Here is a 17884-nt window from a genome sequence, read left to right as displayed (position 1 = left end):
AATGATACATTTCACTATGATATTGTCATGCATATACACAATGTACTTTGGTGGTATTTGGTGGTAACCCCATGTTACCTTTCCATACCTTCTCAATCTATTATTTTTTTTCTCAAAGCTTAACTTGCCTTGTTTTTCTTAGTTTGGCTCTGGGATCCTTCTGAGAAGATATTAGTAGTCACTGATAGCTTTTTTGCTATCTAGAATGACAGCATGACCCAGGCTCATGTGGATGATTTTTTCTTTAAATAGTCATTGGCAATCTGATGGGATGGCTCGGTTGGCAAAGCACTTGCCTTCCATGAATGAGGATCTGAGTTTGCAATTCTAAAACCCACGAAAGTCCAAATATTCTGGCATGTGCCTGTAACCTCACAGAGGATAAGATGAAAGGCAGAGATAAGGAGACATGTGGGAGGTGTTGGGCTAGCTAACCTGGACTACCTGGCAAGTTCTAGGCCAACTGGAGACCCAGCGTCAAACGAAAGGTAGAAGGCTCTTGAGGTCTGACATGTGAAGTTGTCATCTGATCTCTATAAACACTCTGTGTGAAAGTCCACCCCTACCCACACATGCGCCTGTCCCCACATGAAGGTGCTCACACACATACGCATAAAAATGTTAAAATATGATCTTCAGAGTAAAGTTTATATAATGAAAACTGGAACTCAAAGAGAAGTCCAAAAGAAGCAAATAATACAGAAAACATAGAAACTGCCAGAAAATATTTTAGGGAGATCAATAAATGGGAGATAAAGTCATTTCTTGGAGGAAAAAATGAACAAAACAAATCACAAAACAAATGAAAAATGACACTTAAGCTTACCACTCAACTAATTATAAGACCAGAGGAAAATAATATGGAAAAATCAAAGGAAGGAAGTTACCTAAAAGACCCTTTGCAGTTACCCAAAGATTAAAGTTACTGACTGGGAGGACCTACAGAGAACCAACTCTTATGAATAAAAACAGACCCACATGATGAAATTTCAAGATGTCTCAGAGCATCAACATCCAAAGGAAGAGAGCTAAATCGATTGGGTACAAAACCCTCACCAAGCCCAGCTTCGGACACCTCAGTGTTAAGCACTAACACTGGAGGGACTTCTGCTTCTAACGGGGTGGCAGGCTAGGGATTGGGCTTACTTCCCTGCGCAAGTTAAAGAGAAAACAACAACAACAACAACTGAGACAAACTGTGTAAAGCAACATTGTCAAGACATTGGATGCCAGTCAACAGAGGGAAGTGATCCAGGAGAGACAGAAGCAGACAAGGTTGTCTCAGCTCATTATTTGGCAAAGATTTCAGGCTGGAAGTGAATTTAAGATTAAGCAACAAGACCAGAGAGACTAGGGAGCTACAGTTCACAGAAAAGAGGATGGAAGAGAACAGAGCATTATAGAGAAAAATCAGGAGCTCTGTGAAAAGAAAATCTTCATGTGTTTAGCAGGGTTCTGATTAGCATGCTCCTGAAGCTGGGGAAGGAAACATAGAAGAAATAAAGAAAACAGTACTTAGAGCTCACAGACATCTGGGGAAGCGTCTTTCTCTACTATCCAGACTGGGAGACCACATCCGGACAGTGTTCTGAAGGCTCTGAAGGCCACTCTGATCTCATTTATCAAACTTTTTTGGAAACACCCAGGGCTGAACAGATGGCTCAGCAGTTTAGAGCATGTGTCATTTTTGCAGAAAACCCACACTGGGGTGTCCCACTTGTAACTCCAGCTTTCAAACAGCCTTTTGTAGCTTTTGCAAGTTACTGTACTCATGTGCACAAAAATCGCATACAGATACAAACATACACACATAGTTAAAATAAAAACAAAACCCTTAGAAATAATTTAAAAAATCAACACCACACATCTATGTCTGTAGCACCTTGAACACACCTGATCTCATCTAAAAGCAATACCCCAAAGGATCACACACTTAAAAGTAACTTCCAGGATGAAACTCAAGAATATTTATAGAAATGTATAAATATCAAGCACCCCCAAAGATAAGCTTGACTATGTCTAGCGTCTAAGTGAAGATTACTGGAAAGAGCTGGCAAGGTGGCTATGTGTGCAAAGGTACTTAAACTGATTCCATTAAGTTGTGTTCTGATTGACAAAACATGCTATAGCATGTGTGCCCCCCCTTAAACTGCAGGGGAGGGGGAAGTTACCAGTGACTAGGCATGCAAAGAGTAGAAGGAAAATACAAACCACATTGCATCCAGAAGTGGAAGGGAGAAACAGGAATATGTTGATACAAGATAACTTGATGTATCAAAGCTGCAGCAATACTTCTTGGCTGGAGACTCAGCTCAGTCTATAGAGTACTTGCCATTCAAGCACAAGGAGCTGAGTTAAAACCCCTAGAACTCACATAAACAATCCAGGAATGGTGTTGCACACTTGTAACCACACTACAGGAAACACAGGACAGGGCAGAAAAATAAGCTGGATGGCCACCCAACCTAGTCCAATCAGTGAATTCCAGGCCGTAGAGAGACCCTGTATTAGAAAGCAAGGTAGAGCAATCCTAAGAAATGGAGATGGAGGAAGAATGGATGAGGAGGGGAAGGGAGTGGGAGGAGAGGAGGGAGAGGAAGCTATGGTTGTATGCAAAATAATGAAAAAATGTTAATAAAATAAAATAAATGTTCCCAAGGTTGCTCTCTGAAGTTCTCATGCATGCTTATACATACATATATATATATACATATATATATGTATGTATGTATGTATGTATGTATATATACATTAATGGACATGAACACACACAAACAATTCTATCTGATAAATTAACAATCAGAATCATATTACCTTATTTAAGTAATGGAGGAAATATCAGAAGAAATGGTTCTCAAAAATTAAAAAACATTGCTTTTGGAAATTACAATAGGATGAAAGGGGAACACTGAGGAGAGAAGTTTAGGTGGAGAGAAGGATGGGAGAGAAGGGTACAGGAGGGTTTGGGAGGTAAATAACCAACACGAAACATGTTTGAAAAAGCGGTATACAAGACTATTATTTTATAAATTTCTTAAATATATAAACATACATATTCATATAGAAGAGTTCAATTGTAGTTACCTTATATAGAGGATAAGGCTCTTCCCAAATAAAAGCCCAGTTCCAGGTATGAGTCAACTCCCTTTGAGTTATTAGTCAAGGGTGTCCTAGTAACACCCTCACCCCCAAACAATACAGGCTATTGCTAGTCCTCATTATTGCCAATCAGAACTTGATGGTAAGACACTATTGCTGAAGACATTCCATGCAATGGTAATAGGACATGGAGAAATCAAGTCACTACTGATCAGAACGCTTCCTCCTGCTACCTAGCTCTTATAGTAATGGATGGTACTATGCAGGATTGGAGGGGGGAGAAGTCATCAGTTCTCTTACTTAGATGTGAACCCTGTGAATTATAATAATGACCAGCACAAAAAGATAGACTTATGGGTGTAATAGTGGTACAGATGCTACAGGGATAACTAACAACTTTCTGATTGGATTTTAAAACCTGCTACACAAGAGAAAAAAACCAGGCTTGGTACTCTAAAATCTGGCCATGAGTTTATGGTTATGTTGGCTCACAGGCCCCAGGAGTGAACCTTCTACCATTATTTTGCTAAATGGGCATAATATCAAACTTCCCTTTAAATACATATCTCTGTACCCATAGATAAGTGCAACTCTCAGGTCTTATCAGAGGGGTTTCTTTGTGCACTGGATAGTGGTTAACACAGAAAGTCATAAGTTGTCAAAGTTCAGAGAATAAGTGTCAATGGAGTACTCAGCCCTTAATGGGTCATGAATATCCCAAGCCTCTCCCAAGGATTAGGAACCAAGAAGAAGTGGGGACAGAAAGACTGTAAGAGGTAGAGGTTGGGAAGACCAAAGCAAGCTCGTGTCTTCTGGATATGACAGTAACTCACAGCAGCTGTGGTTGCCTGCACGAGACTTGTATAAGATTAAGCCAGTCAACATTATAGTATGGAGTGGGGAGGGGCTCATGAGCCTCTATCCTTGACTGAGGAGCTACTGGTGGTTGATGGGTTGTGGGGAAGGGAAAGTTTGTGCTTTTTTTTTTCAAGAGTGAGGACCTGGTAGGTTGACCCTGTTCCAATGGATAGCTACATATCAGCACAGACTGGACTTGGTGAATTATTAAAAACAAAACAAAAACAACAACAACAACAAAAAGACAAGAAGTTGGGAGAGGGTAAGTAGGTAGGGGCTGGGCCTTAGAGACTTAGGGATTAAGTGAGGGATGTATATATGACCAAAAAAGATTCTATGACATTCTCAGAGAATTAATAAAAGTAGAAGAGTAGAGCAGAGAATTGACATTTTAATTGTATTATAAGCACTTATATTTAACAAAAAGAAATCCTTAACACCTAATACTCTCTACTGTTACAAATAAGATAGTTAATTTCATAGAGTTGGCTCACTGGCATCTAAGCTGTAGCAGGTAAAACTGAATACATATAAAATCTTTACAGCTTTCTACACTATCTAAACAAGTTCATTATCTGCTAATGTTGGATTTTAGGATAATGACTTTTAAAAATGACACTTAAAAGGATAATGGTATTTTAAGTAAACTAAATAACATTTTAATGGATATTTAAAAATAAAATTTATGCAAAAGATTCATGATTCGTAGAATATCAAAATGTTAGTTATTTTTAAAATCCTGTCCTAGGTTCTAATACTGTTCAGGATAGTATTGTTTAACCTATAATTATTAAGTCCTCCAGGTACTGGAAGACTAGGGATCACATGTACTTTCACATCTCACCATGCCAAATGAAGATTAACTTATCACTAACGACAGCTTGTTGAAAATTTTTACTTATTGTATAAATGTGAGTTGTTTAAAATAAACTCTATAGTACATTATTACCTACTAAATCATTCATTCTGATAAAAGGTATACGGTTTCTGGTGCCATCTAACAGTCATCAATCCTCTATTTTTTAAATGCCCTTAGCAAAATGGATAATTCTTCTAGATACATTTTCTTTGCAGGTGACTAGTGTTTAGTGTTATTAACCATCTGCTGCGTTTACCTTACTCTTCCCAATGAAAGGGCAATTTGTCCAAATTCCATTGCTGATTTTTTTCCCCTCTGTGTTCAAAGCTTGGGCTACCAGAATGGATGGGCTAAATGCATTTTCTGTCTGGGAGAGGGTACATCATGAGAACGTGAATGAGGGACTCCTGGCTTTTGAAAGAATGGGAAGTGAAGAGGCCAGTTAGTAGTTGCTAGGAGATATGGGACTCTACCTCTGGATAGGCATCTTCCCTGAAAACCTGTTTCTCTCAAGGTCTCCTCCCATCTTTTTTTGGTTATTTTTTATTCAAGACAGGGTCTCATTGTGTAGCTTTGTCTGTCTTGGAACTCACTGTGTAGACAAGGCTGGCCTCGATCTCAGAGAGGCCCACCTACCACTGCCTTCGGAGTGCTGGGATCAAAGGTGCTCACCACCAGGCCCAGCTCAAGGTCCACTTTCTATTGTTCTCTTTGTAGGACTCTAGAATAACCCGAATGCCACAATGTAAAAAGGGAGGCCAAGGTCAGGTTTAAGGTGTCACTTCAAAGACACCTGTCTCTGTACAACACCGTTAGTCTAGGGTGATGGTCTACTGTCTCCCATCATCCCAGCTGTTCAGCCTGCCCTTTACTTTGAGTACCATCTCAGAATTCAGGCCTGGGTCAGAATCAGAGCTTTTCTGCTTTCTGACACTGCTCCAGAGGAAGCATGTTTGTAGTTTGGTTTCTAGCTGTCAATCATTTAATGAAAATACAGTTTGGGGAGGAACATGGTTTAGCCCATTGGATGAACCATGGCGGGGGGGAGGACATTTTAGGGAAATAGTTAGACGCAAAGAAAATAGCTGCATGCATTAAGATGTTTATGGTAGTTTTATCTATAATTCTAATTTTAAAAAGTTAAGAATATTAGTGCCCAGCAACAAAAAATAGCTGCATTTGCTTAGTACTGGTACAAGTATTTTATATCTGATTCACAATGAAGTCTTTTTTTTTCTGAGACAAGGTTTCTCTGTGTAGCTTTGCGTTCTTCCTGGAGCTCACTCTGTAGACCAGGCTAACCTGGAACTCACAGAGATGTGCCTGCCTCTGCCTCCTGAGTGCTGGGATTAAAGGCATGCACCACCACTGTCTGGCCCACAATGAATTCTTATGACTCTGTGAAGAAAATATTACTTAGTAGTCCCATTTTGTAGATGGGGAAAGTTACAAAGATTGTGTAACTTTTCAAAGTCCTATTGAGTAGTATAGCTGGTATGTGATCCTAGGAACTGTGGTGTCAATGAACACCTCGGCTTCACGAGGAAGAGCATTGGACTGACTCCCTGCACTAGTATTCAGTCATTGCAATGGTATAGCATCCATGGGACAGCAGGAGAACCTGATTTAAATGTTATGTGAAGTACTGAACAAAACTGAAAAACATACCAGAAAAGAAAATAAAAAATTCCAGGGATCAGAAAAAAATAAGTAGCACAATTGAAGTATGAACTGCCTGCCTATGAGCTACTTCTAACTAAATTCCATTTCCCAAATGAATTTTATCCCTGAACTTTGGGACTTTATAGAAAAAGGATTTTTAGGGAAACCTTCTACTGATGTTAGTCAGTGATGACAATTAACTCCATTAATTGCTCAAGTAATAGACTAATTCACCCTAGTAGGGTCAGTACTCACTGCAAGTTTTCCAACCTGCCTGCACTGTACAAAAAGCAACAGTGAAAACAGTATTGCATTATGGTAGTGAGGTTATGTCAGTCATTTTCTCTTATTGTCAGTGTTTCTATTTGAGATTGCCAGTTCCTAAAGAAACACAGGACAAAAGGCTAACTGTGGTGCCTAAAGGCACACCAAAGCACATGCTGGTCTCCAGGCTCACTTGTACCTCTGGCTCCTCTCAGCTCTTCTCGCTTCACTCCTACCCTATACTTCTCCAGCTCGTGGTCTTCCCTTACACTAGCCTCTCATTCTATACAACCCTGCCATTTTGGCCCCAGGCTCTGTCTTAGGGTTTGTATTGCCAGGGATGCCACGATGGGCTGGGCCCTCCCCATCAATCACTAATTAAGAAACGGTCCTATAGGCTTGCCTACAGCCTGATCTTACGGAAGTATTTTCTTAGCTGAGGTTTCCATCTCACAGATGACTGCAGCTTGTGTCAAGCTGCACAAAACTATCCAGCACAATTGACCCCTTGTCAACTTGACACACAAACACATCACTGTTAAACCACAAGCTTTCCTTTCTCATTTGTTCCCAGGATCTCACATAAAAAGCATAAATAGCTGGAAAGTGGTGGTGCACATCTTTAATCTCAGCACTTGGGAGGCAGAGGCAGGCAGATCTCTGAGAGTTTGAGGCCAGCCTGGCCTACTAATTGAGTTCCAGGACAGCCAGTATTGTTACACAGAGAAACCCTGTCTCAAAACAAAACACAAAACAAAAACCACATAAATAACTTTAATAAAGAGTCCCACAATCTTTGCAAAATTAAACACATTAAAAGTTAAGTCCCAGGCTGGGCAGTGGTGGCACAGGCCTTTAATCCCAGCCCTGGGGAGGCAGAGGCAGGTGGATCTTTGTGAGTTCGAGGCCAGCCTGGTCTACAGAGCGAGATCCAAAAAGGCGCAAAGCTACACAGAGAAACACTGTCTCAAAAAACCAAAAAAAAAAAAAAAAAAAAAAAAAAAATTCAGTCCCTTTAAAATATCCAATTGTTTTAAAATTCAAAATTCAAAATCTCTTTTAAAAGTTCAAAAATCTCTCAACTGTGGGCTCCTATAAAAATCAAAATTAAGTTAAATACTTGCTTACTTCAAGAGAGAAGAACTGTGGTGCCATCATGAGCAAATCAAAGCAAAACTTTTAGGTCTCAAACTCAGGACAAAAGGCTAACTGTGGTGCCTATTAACGTATTGAATCAATACTGGCCAGCACTGGTATCACTCAGTTCCTGTGGCTCCTCCCAGCTCTCTCAGCATGCCTCAGTGCCTGTGGCTCTTCCCAACACTTCTCACCCCACCCCCTAACCTAAATCTCTCTCTCTCAGGGGCTGGTCTTCTGCTTCCTTTCCCCAGCTTCTGTTCCCTGTATAACTCAGTCATATTGTCTACATCCCCCTCTTGGCCTCTTGGTCTCTTGGCCTCTTGGTCTCTTGGTCATAGGCTCCCCACCCCTTTCATGGTCCAATTCAGTCTGCACTCTTCCAGATGCCCATGGCTGTGCTCTCCCTAATATCTACAATGATCTTCTCCTCAACCATACCTGGGAGAAGTTATGTCTTCAAACCTAAGTTTTCCTGCCTACTGCTTATTCTTGAGAGTGGGATCTCTCCCTGGTCTTGGGGACTCCCCTTCTACCAACTACCAGAACCATAGGCCTGGAAGTTATTTTTTTCTTTATTAAGAACTTTTTTATTCGTTTTACATGCCAGCTACAGATTCCCCTCTCTTCCTTCCTCCTACTCCCTGTCAGCTTTCTCACCCCAACCCACCCCCTATTCCTTCCTCTGAAAAGGCAAGGCCTCTCATGGGGAGTCAGCAAAGCCTGGTACATTCAGTTGAGGCAGGTCTAAGCCCCTCCCCTTTGTATCAAGGCTGTGCAAGGTGCCCCACCACAAGTAATGGGCTCTAAAAAGCCAGCTCATGCACAATGGATAGATCCTGATCCTACTGCCTGGGGACCCCTTTAGCAGACCATGCTACACAACTGTCTCGCTTATGCAGAGGGCATAGTCCAGGCCCACAGAAGTTCCACAGCTATTGGTCTAAAGTTCATGAATTCTTACTAGCTTGGTTCAGTTGTCTCTGTAGGTTTCCTCATCATGATCTTGACACGCGCCCCCCCCCCCCCCCCCGCCCCCTTGCTCATAGAATCCCTCTTCCCTCTATTTGACTGGATTCCTGGAGCTTGGCCTGGTGCTTGGCTGTGGATCTCTTCATTTGCTTCCATCAGTTACTGGATGAGGGCTCTATGATGACAGTTAGGGTATTCACCAGTCTGGTTACCAGGGTAAGCCAGCTCAGGCACCATCTCCACTATTGCTAGTAGTCTAATTTGTGGTTATTCCTGTGGATTCCTGGGAATTTCCCTCCCACCAGGTTTCTCCCTATCCCCATGATGTCTCCCTCTATCAAGATATCTCTTTTGCCAGGCGGTGGTGGCGCACGCCTTTAATCCCAGCACTCAGGAGGCAGAGGCAGGCGGATCTCTGTGAGTTCGAGGCCAGCCTGGGCTACCAAGTGAGTTCCAGGAAAAGGCGCAAAGCTACACAGAGAAACCCTGTCTCGAAAAACCAAAAAAAAAAAAAAAAGATATCTCTTTCTTTGCTCTCCCACTCCCCCCATTCCAGCTCAACTATATCATTCCCTTGTGTTCTCATCCCCCATCCCCTACATTCTATTGCCCCCCCTTCACCTCTAGTTTACTCAGGAAATGTCATCTATTTCCACTTCCCAGGGCCATCCATGCGTCCCTCTTAGTGTCCTCCTTGTTAGCTAGCTTTTCTGGAGCTGTGGTTTGCAGTATGATTATCATTTGCTTTACATCTACTTATGAGTGAGTGTATACCATATTTGTCCTTCTGAGTCTGGGTTACCTCACTCAGGATGATATTTTCTAGTTCCATCCATTTGTCTGCAAATTTCATGTTGTCATTGTTTTTTTTTTTTTTACTGCTGAGTAGTACTCCATTGTGTATATGTACTACATTTTCTTTATCCATTCTTTTTTTTTTTTTTTTTTTTTTTTTCGAGACAGGGTTTCTCCTCGTAGCTTTGTGCCTTTTCCTGGAACTCACTTGGTAGCCCAGGCTGGCCTCGAACTCACAGAGACCCGCCTGCCTCTGCCTCCCGAGTGCTGGGATTAAAGGCTTGCACCACCACCACCAAGCTTCTTTATCCATTCTTCATTTGAGGGGCATTTAGGTTTTTACTAGGTTCTGGCTTGTGATATTGTGTTCCCCAATATATTGTGTACCCTAATAAGCTCATCTGGGGTCTGAGTACAGAACAGCCACTAGATAGACATAGAGGCCATAAAATGGTGGCACACACACCTTTAATCCTAGCATTTGGGAGGTAGAGATCCATCGGGATTTCCGTGAGTTCAAAGCTACACTGGAAACAGCCAGGCATGGTGACACATGCCTTTAATCCCAGGGAGTGATGGTAGGAAGCAGAAAGGTATATAAGGCATGAGGACCAGGAACTAGAGACTTCATTAAGCTTTTAGGCTTTTAGCAGCAGTTCAGCTGAGATCCATTCCAATGAGGACACAGAGGCTTTCAGTTTGAGGAAATAAGATCAGCTGAGGAATTGGCAAGGTGAGGTTAGCTGTGGTTTGTTCTGTTTCTCTGATTTTTCAGCATTCACCTCAATACCTGGCTCTGTGTTTGTTTGCTTTTTAATAAGACCATTTCAGATTTGTGTTACACTGGCTATTATGAATAATGCTGCTATGAACATAGCTGAGCAAGTGTCCTTGTAGTATGATTAAGCATTCCTTGAGTATATGCCCGAAAATGGTATCACTGGGCCTTGAGGTAGATTGATTCCCTATTTTCTGAGAAACCACCATACTAATTTCCAAAGTTGCTGTACAAGTTTGTACTCCCACCAATAGTGGAGGAGTGTTCCACTTACTCCACATCCTCTCCAATATAAGCTGTTATCAGTATTTTTGATCTTAGCCATTCTGACAGGTGTAAGATGATATCACAGAGTCTTTTTGATTTGTATTTCCCTGATGACTAAGGATGATGAGCACTTTCTTAAATGTCTTTTGGCCATTTGAGATTCTTTTGTTGAGAATTCTCTGTTTAGCTCTGTAGCCCATTTTTTAATTGGATTGTTTGGTATTGTGACATCTAGCTTCTTGAGTTCTTTGCATATTTTGGAGATCATCCCTCTGTCAGATATAGGGTTGGTGGAGATCTTTTCCCATTCTGTAGGCTATTGTTTTATCTTATTTACTATGTGTCCTTTGCCTTACAGAAACTTCTCAGTTTCAGGACATCACATTTATTAATTGTTGCTCTCAGTGTCTGTGCTACTGGCATTATATTTAGGAATAGTCTCCTGTGTCAACACATTCAAGACTACTTCCTACTTTCTCTTCTATCAGGTTCAGTGTAACTGGATTTATATTGAGGTCTTTGATCCACTTGGACTTGAGTTTTGTGCATGGCGATAGATATGGATTTATTTGCAATCTTTTACATGTTGATATCCAGTTACGCCAGCACCATTTGTTGAAGATGCTTTCTTTTTTCCCTTGTACAATTTTGGCTTAATTTTCAAAAATTGTACAAAAGGTGTGTGTATTATTGTCAGGGTCTTCAATTCAATTCCATTGGTCCATATGTCTGTTTTAATGCCAATACGAAGCTGTTTATATTACTGTAACTCACTAGTGGAGCTTGAGGTCAGGGATGGTGATGCCTCCAGAAGTTGCTTTATTGTACAGGACTGCTTTAAGTATCCCGGGTTTTTTGTTTTTCTATATGAAGTTGAGTATTATTGTTTCCAGGTCTGTGAAGAATTGTGTTGGAATTTTCATGAGGATTGCATTGAATCTGTAGATTGCTTTTTTAAGATTGCCATTTTTACTATGTTAATCCTACCTATCTATGAGCATGGGAGATTTCCATTTTCTGATATCTTCTTCAATTTCTTTCTTCAAAGACTTAAAGTTCTTGTCATATAGGTCTTTCACATGCTTAGCTAGAGTTAATCTATTTTATTTAAAGGTATTTTATATTATTTGTGGCTATTGTAAAGGGTGCTGTTTCTCTAATTTCTTTCTCAGTCTGTTTATCATTTGTATATAGAAGAGATACTAATTTTTTGAATTAATCTTGTATCCAGCCACATTACTGAAAGTGTTTATCAGCTGTAGGAGTTCCCTGGTAGAATTCTTGGGTTCACTTATGTATACTATCATATCGTCTGCAAATAGCAAAAGTTTGGCTTCTTCCTTTCTAATTTGTATCCTCTTGATCTATTTTTGCTGTCTTATTGCTCTAGCTAGAACTTCAAGCACTATATTGAATAGATATGAGGAGAATGGACAGCCTTGTCTTGTTCATGATTTTAGTGCAATCCCTTTGAGTTTCTCTTCATTTAATTTGATGTTAGCTATTGGCTTGCTGTAAATTACCTTTATTATGTTTAGGTATGTTCCTTGTATTTCTGATCTCTCCAAGACCTTTATTATGAAAGGGTGTTGGATTTTGTGAAAGGCTTTTTCAGCATTTAATGAGATGATAATGCAGTTTTTTTCTTTCTGTTTGTTTATATGGTGTATTACATTGACACATTTTCCTTTGTTGAACCAGTTTTGTATCTCTGGCATGAAGCCTACTTGATCATGGTGGATGATTTTTTTTTATGTGTTTTTGGATTTGGTTTGCCAGTATTGACTATTTTTGCATCAATATTCATGAGGGAGATTCGTCTGTAATTCTCTTTCTTTGTTGCATCTTTGTGTGGTTTGGCTATCAGGGTAACTGTAGCCTCATAAAAAGAGTTTGGTAATGTTCCTTCAGTTTCTATGGTGTGGAACAATTTGAGAAGTATTGATGTTAGCCCTTCTTTGAGATTCTGGTAGTATTCTGCACTGAAACCATCTGGTCCTGGGCTTTTTTTTTTGTGGTGACTTTTTTTTGTTTTTTTTTGGTTTTTTGAGACAGGGTTTCTCTGTATAGCTTTGCGCCTTTCCTGGGACTCACTTGGTAGCCCAGGCTGGCCTCGAACTCACAGAGATCCGCCTGCCTCTGCCTCCTGAGTGCTGGGATTAAAGGCGTGCGCCACCACCGCCCGGCTTGTGGTGACTTTCAATGACTGTTTCTATTTCCTTAGGGGTTATAGGTCTATTTAAATTATTTATCTGGTGTTGATTTAATTTTGGTATGGGGTACCAATCCAGAAAATTGTCCATTTCTTTTACATTTTCTAATTTTGTGGAGTACAAGTTTTTGAAGTATGATCTGATGATTCTCTGGATTTCCTCATTGTCTGTTGTTATGTCTCACTTTTCATTTCCGATTTTGTTAACTTGGATGTTGTCTCCCTGTTTATTTTTTTTTGTTGTTGTTGTTCTAGAGCTTTCAGGTGTATTGTTAAGTGGCTAGTGTGAGATTTCTCCAACTTCTTTATGTGGGCATTTAGTGCTATGAACTTTCCTTAGCACTGCTTTCATAGTGTCCCATAGTTTGAGTATATTGTACATTCATTTTTATTGAATTTTAGGAAGTCTTTAACTTCTTTATTTCTTCCTTTACCCACTGGTGATTCAGTTGAGCATTATTCAGTTTTCATGAGATTGTAGGCGTTCTGTAATTTTTGTTGTTGTTGAAATCTAACTTTTAGCCATAGTGGTCCGATAAAATACAGGAGGTTATTCCATTGTTTTTTTTTTTGCATCTGTTGAGATTTGCTTTGTGACTGAGTATGTGTTCAATTTTAGAGACAGTTCCATGGGATGCTGAGAAGAAGGTATATTCTTTTGTGTTAGGGTGGAATGTTCTGTAAATATTATTAAGTCCACCTGAGTGATAACATCTGTTATATCCCATTTTTCTCTGTTAAGTTTCTGTTTGGCAGACCTGCCCATTGATAACAATGGGGTGTTGAGGTCTCCTCCTATTAGTGTGTGGGTTTTGATGTGTGATTTAAGCTTTAGTATTGTTTCTTTTACATGTGTGGGTGCCGCTGTATTTGGGACACAAATGTTCAGAATTGAGACTCCATATTGATGGATTTTCCCTGTGATGAATATGTAATGTCCTTCCCAATCTCTTTCGATTGATTTTAGTTTGAAGTCTATTTTGTGAGATATTAGGATAGCTACACCAGCTTGCTTCTTAAGTCCATTTGATTGGAAAGTCTTTTCCCAACTTTTTACTCTGAGATAGTGTCTGTCTTTGAAGTTGAGGTGTGTTTCTTGTATGCAGCATTAGGAAGGATCCTGTTTTCATATCCATTCTGTTAGCCTGTGTCTTTTTATATGTGAATTGAGTCCATTGATATTAAGGGATATTAATGACCACTGATTGTTAATTCCTGTTATTTATTATTATTTATATTTTTGGTGGTAGTGTGTATGTAATTCCATTCTTTGGGATTTGCTGCTGTGGGGTTATCTATTGGCTGTGTTTTCATGGGTGCAGCTAACTTCCTTAGGATGGAATTTTCTTCTAGTGCTTTCTGTAGGGATGGATTTGTGGATAGTTATTGTTTAAATTTGGCTTTGTCATGGAATGTCCTGTTTATTCCACCTATGATGATTAGTAGTCTGGGCTGGAATCTGTGGTCTTTTAGTGTCTGCATAATGTCTGTCCAGGACCTTCTGGCTTTCAGGGTCTCCATTGACAAGTTGGGTGTTATTTTGATGGGTCTGCCTTTATAAGTCACTTGGCCTTTTTCCTTTGCTGCTCTTAATATTCTTTCTTTATTCTATATTTTTAGTGGCTTGATTATTATGTGGCAGGGGGACTTTTTTTGAAGGGTTCTAGTCTATTTGGTGTTCTGTAAGCTTCTTGTATCTTCATAGGCATTTTCTTCTTTAGGCTGGGAAAGTTTTCTTCTATAATTTCATTGAATATATTTTCTGTGCCTTTGAGCTGGCATTCTTTTCTTCTATCTCTATTATTCTTAGGTTTGGTCTTTTCATGGTGTCCCAGATTTCCTGAATGTTTTGTGTTATGACTTTTGTTGGCTGTATTGTTTTCTTTGACTGATGAATCTGTTTCTTCTATCATATCTTCAATGTCAGAGATTCTATCTTCCATCTCCTGTATTCTTTATTAACTGTGATGGCTCATAAACTGTTTAGGGTTAAAAAATGGAAGTTTTGGGTAAAAATGTAGAAGTTTTGGTTTTTTCTACTCAAGTTCAAGATGCAGTTTAAAAAATTATAAAGAAAAGGGGGAGTTAATATTTCTCAGTCTATTTAATTTAATCATAAACATATTTTTTATTCCTTGAGTAGACTGATATTAACTTGTGTTAATATCAACACAATTGATTAATAGAACTATACAAAACATAGATTATGTTTTGTATAGTTCTATTAAAAGATTGCTTTTGGATTTTTGCTAAACTTTTTGAAGTGTTAATGGTTATATTGAGAATATTGCTTTTGGATGTAGGTTTGTAGGAATTGTAATTATATATACTACTATTTATGTTAGAGTTATTATGTTAATCTATTGATATTGATGTACCATGGTTTGGTGAAGCTATGGAAGTATTTAAGTTTGGTGCAAATGCAACAGAAATTTATTCTATGTTTTGTTAGCAAGAAATGCAAATGATTCTATTAAGAGATTGCTTTAAAGTGTATTTTTGCTAGTTTTTAAAGTATTAATGGTTCTATTTGCTTTAGGATGTAAGTTTGAGAGAACTGTAATTATGTATAGTAACATTTATGTTAGAAATATGTTAACTTGTTAATGTTTGGTGAAGCTAAGGGAGTCTTTAAGCTTGATGCAGTTGCATCCAGAGTTTATTGATTTATTTGATGTGGTTGCACCAGGAGTTTATTGATTTAAAAAAAGGGCTTGGTGCAGCTAAGACTTCTATAGACCTCTTAGGCCCATTCAAAAAGGATATTCCATCTTGGTCATTCTCTCCTCCTTTACTGGGAGGTACAGCAGCCATAGGGACTGCTGTGGTTGTTCCAGATACTTGCAAGCTCTTAGAGGAGAGCTTTTTAAAATATTAAGAAGGGGGACCTGTGGCAGCACACAGAGGTTTCCTAGTGAGATCTGAGCTTGCTTTGCCAGCAGAGCTGCATAAGAACATGATTGGACCACAAGCTTGGGTACCAGGTGTTTTGAAGGGTCTACACTTGACTGTATCTGGCAAGGAGGAGGTCTTTTTCCATGCCCCTTGGCATTGTTATAAAAAGCCCTTTTGAATAAAGTTCTGGCATGGTGGGTTTTGACCCAGGTCTTCCTGAAGCTATCCTGTATTTCTGTCTTTCCTTTTATTGTCTAGGTATCTCTTTCTACCTAATATTTCTTATCCCTATCTCCTCAAGACTACCCTGGGGAAAGGTGGTGGTAAGCCCCCCCACCACAAAACCTAGGCATCAAGAGAAACTGGTTTTCCTCATCCCATCCTTTGATCATAATTCCAGCCTTCCTGTGTCCTGACAATGACATCCCAATTTCAGCAGGAAGTAGTTATAGAAGAAATTACTTTACCCCTTATCATCTACAAAAGGCCTGAATGTAAGGTCTCAAACCTAGGACAAGTCTCACTCAGTCCCTGTGGCTCCTCCTAGCATTTCTCACCCCACTCCCTATCCTAAACCTTTCCTTCCCAGGGGCTGCGCTTCTGCTTCCCTTCCCCCAGCCTAATCCCTATATAACTCAGCCATTTTGGCTATGCAGGTGTCTTGGTCCTAGCCATCTCTCTTGGTCAGTGCTCCTCTCTTGATCTCCCTCTACCTCTCTCCTGCTAGCCCTGTTCAGCCTGGTCTTTTCCCTCTGCCTGCTTTCTCCTTTATATCTACAACAAAAGTCTTTTCCATATTTTAGAATAGTCATGTCCTTCTCCCTTTATTTCATTTTTTTTCATTCAAAAGCCAAATTCCCAATGGTGTAAATAATGCAATGTCAAATTTCTGGGATCCACTCACAGTCTTCTGGATTCCTCTAAAGTTCTTGGGTCAGTTCTTCACCCCCACCTTCTGCAGCACACATAGCTTGTCATCTAGGCTCCATCTAGCTCTATTCCGGTGATGTTGCTGTTCTTGGTACTGCCATCTCCAAAACACTGGCATCTTCTACTTCAACTGGGATGTAGAAAGGAGGAAGACAAGGAGAAAGGAGGAGGAGGAGGAGGAGGAGGAGGCAGAGGAAGGAGGAGGAGGGAGAAAGAGGAAGGCATAGGACATGTTGGAGGAGGAAGAGGAAGGAGGAGGAGGGAAGAGGAGGAAGAGGGAGAGAAGGAGGAAGAGGAGGAGGAAGAAGAATAAGAATAAGATGAAGATGAGCAAGCCAGAGAACAAACAAGTAGGCAGCATTGTTCATGGTCTCATTCAGTTCTGTCTCCAGGTCTGTCTTACCTTCCCTCCAGGATGGAACTGTGAGATGAATTAAGTCCTTTCCTCCCCAGGTTGCTTTTGGTCATGATGTTTGTCACAGCAACAGAAACAAAACTAGGACAGGCTAAAAAGAAATGAAGACCAAGGCACATGGTTATCAGAGAAGTGGAGATCTGAACTGAGCAAACACTAAATGGGAATGCCTTTAGACTGAGCTGTGCCTCTAGCTGTTGGGCTGGAGAGTAAGGATTAAACTGGACTGTAAAATCATTTTGGGTTTCTTCAAGGAGTTTAACTTTAGAAATACAATTTATATTGACTAAAATTTTATTCTAAAAGCTGAGCAATAACTTTACAAATTTTCTCTTGTTTTTTCTCTCAGTTTAGGATATTATATAAGACAGATAGAATCACGTTTCTTAATACTTTTGTAAAGTCCTTATATCTATTAGGCTTGATAGTACATTCACAGATGCATTCAGCAAGAGTCACCACCAAATATATACATTTTCAGTGGCCTATTCATTATCAATTACTGGGTTGGACAGTGCATTCATAAAGATAAAAGACATATTGTTTTCAAAATTAAATTATTGTAATATGTGGCACTAATTGCCGTGATAGATGTGTGCAAACAGTACAACAGGGAGACAGAATGGAAACCCTCTGCTTAGACAAATGGAATCATGTCGTGCTGGGACAAAGACTTAACAAATGAATAGGTACTAGCCAAGCAAACCCAGCGGAAATAGGAGCAAGAAAACCCAAAGGTTG

Source organism: Peromyscus maniculatus, chromosome 2 (genome assembly GCF_049852395.1).
Source record: "Peromyscus maniculatus bairdii isolate BWxNUB_F1_BW_parent chromosome 2, HU_Pman_BW_mat_3.1, whole genome shotgun sequence".
NCBI classification, from domain to species: domain Eukaryota; kingdom Metazoa; phylum Chordata; class Mammalia; order Rodentia; family Cricetidae; genus Peromyscus; species Peromyscus maniculatus.
Note: the sequence above shows the minus strand (reverse complement) of the source record.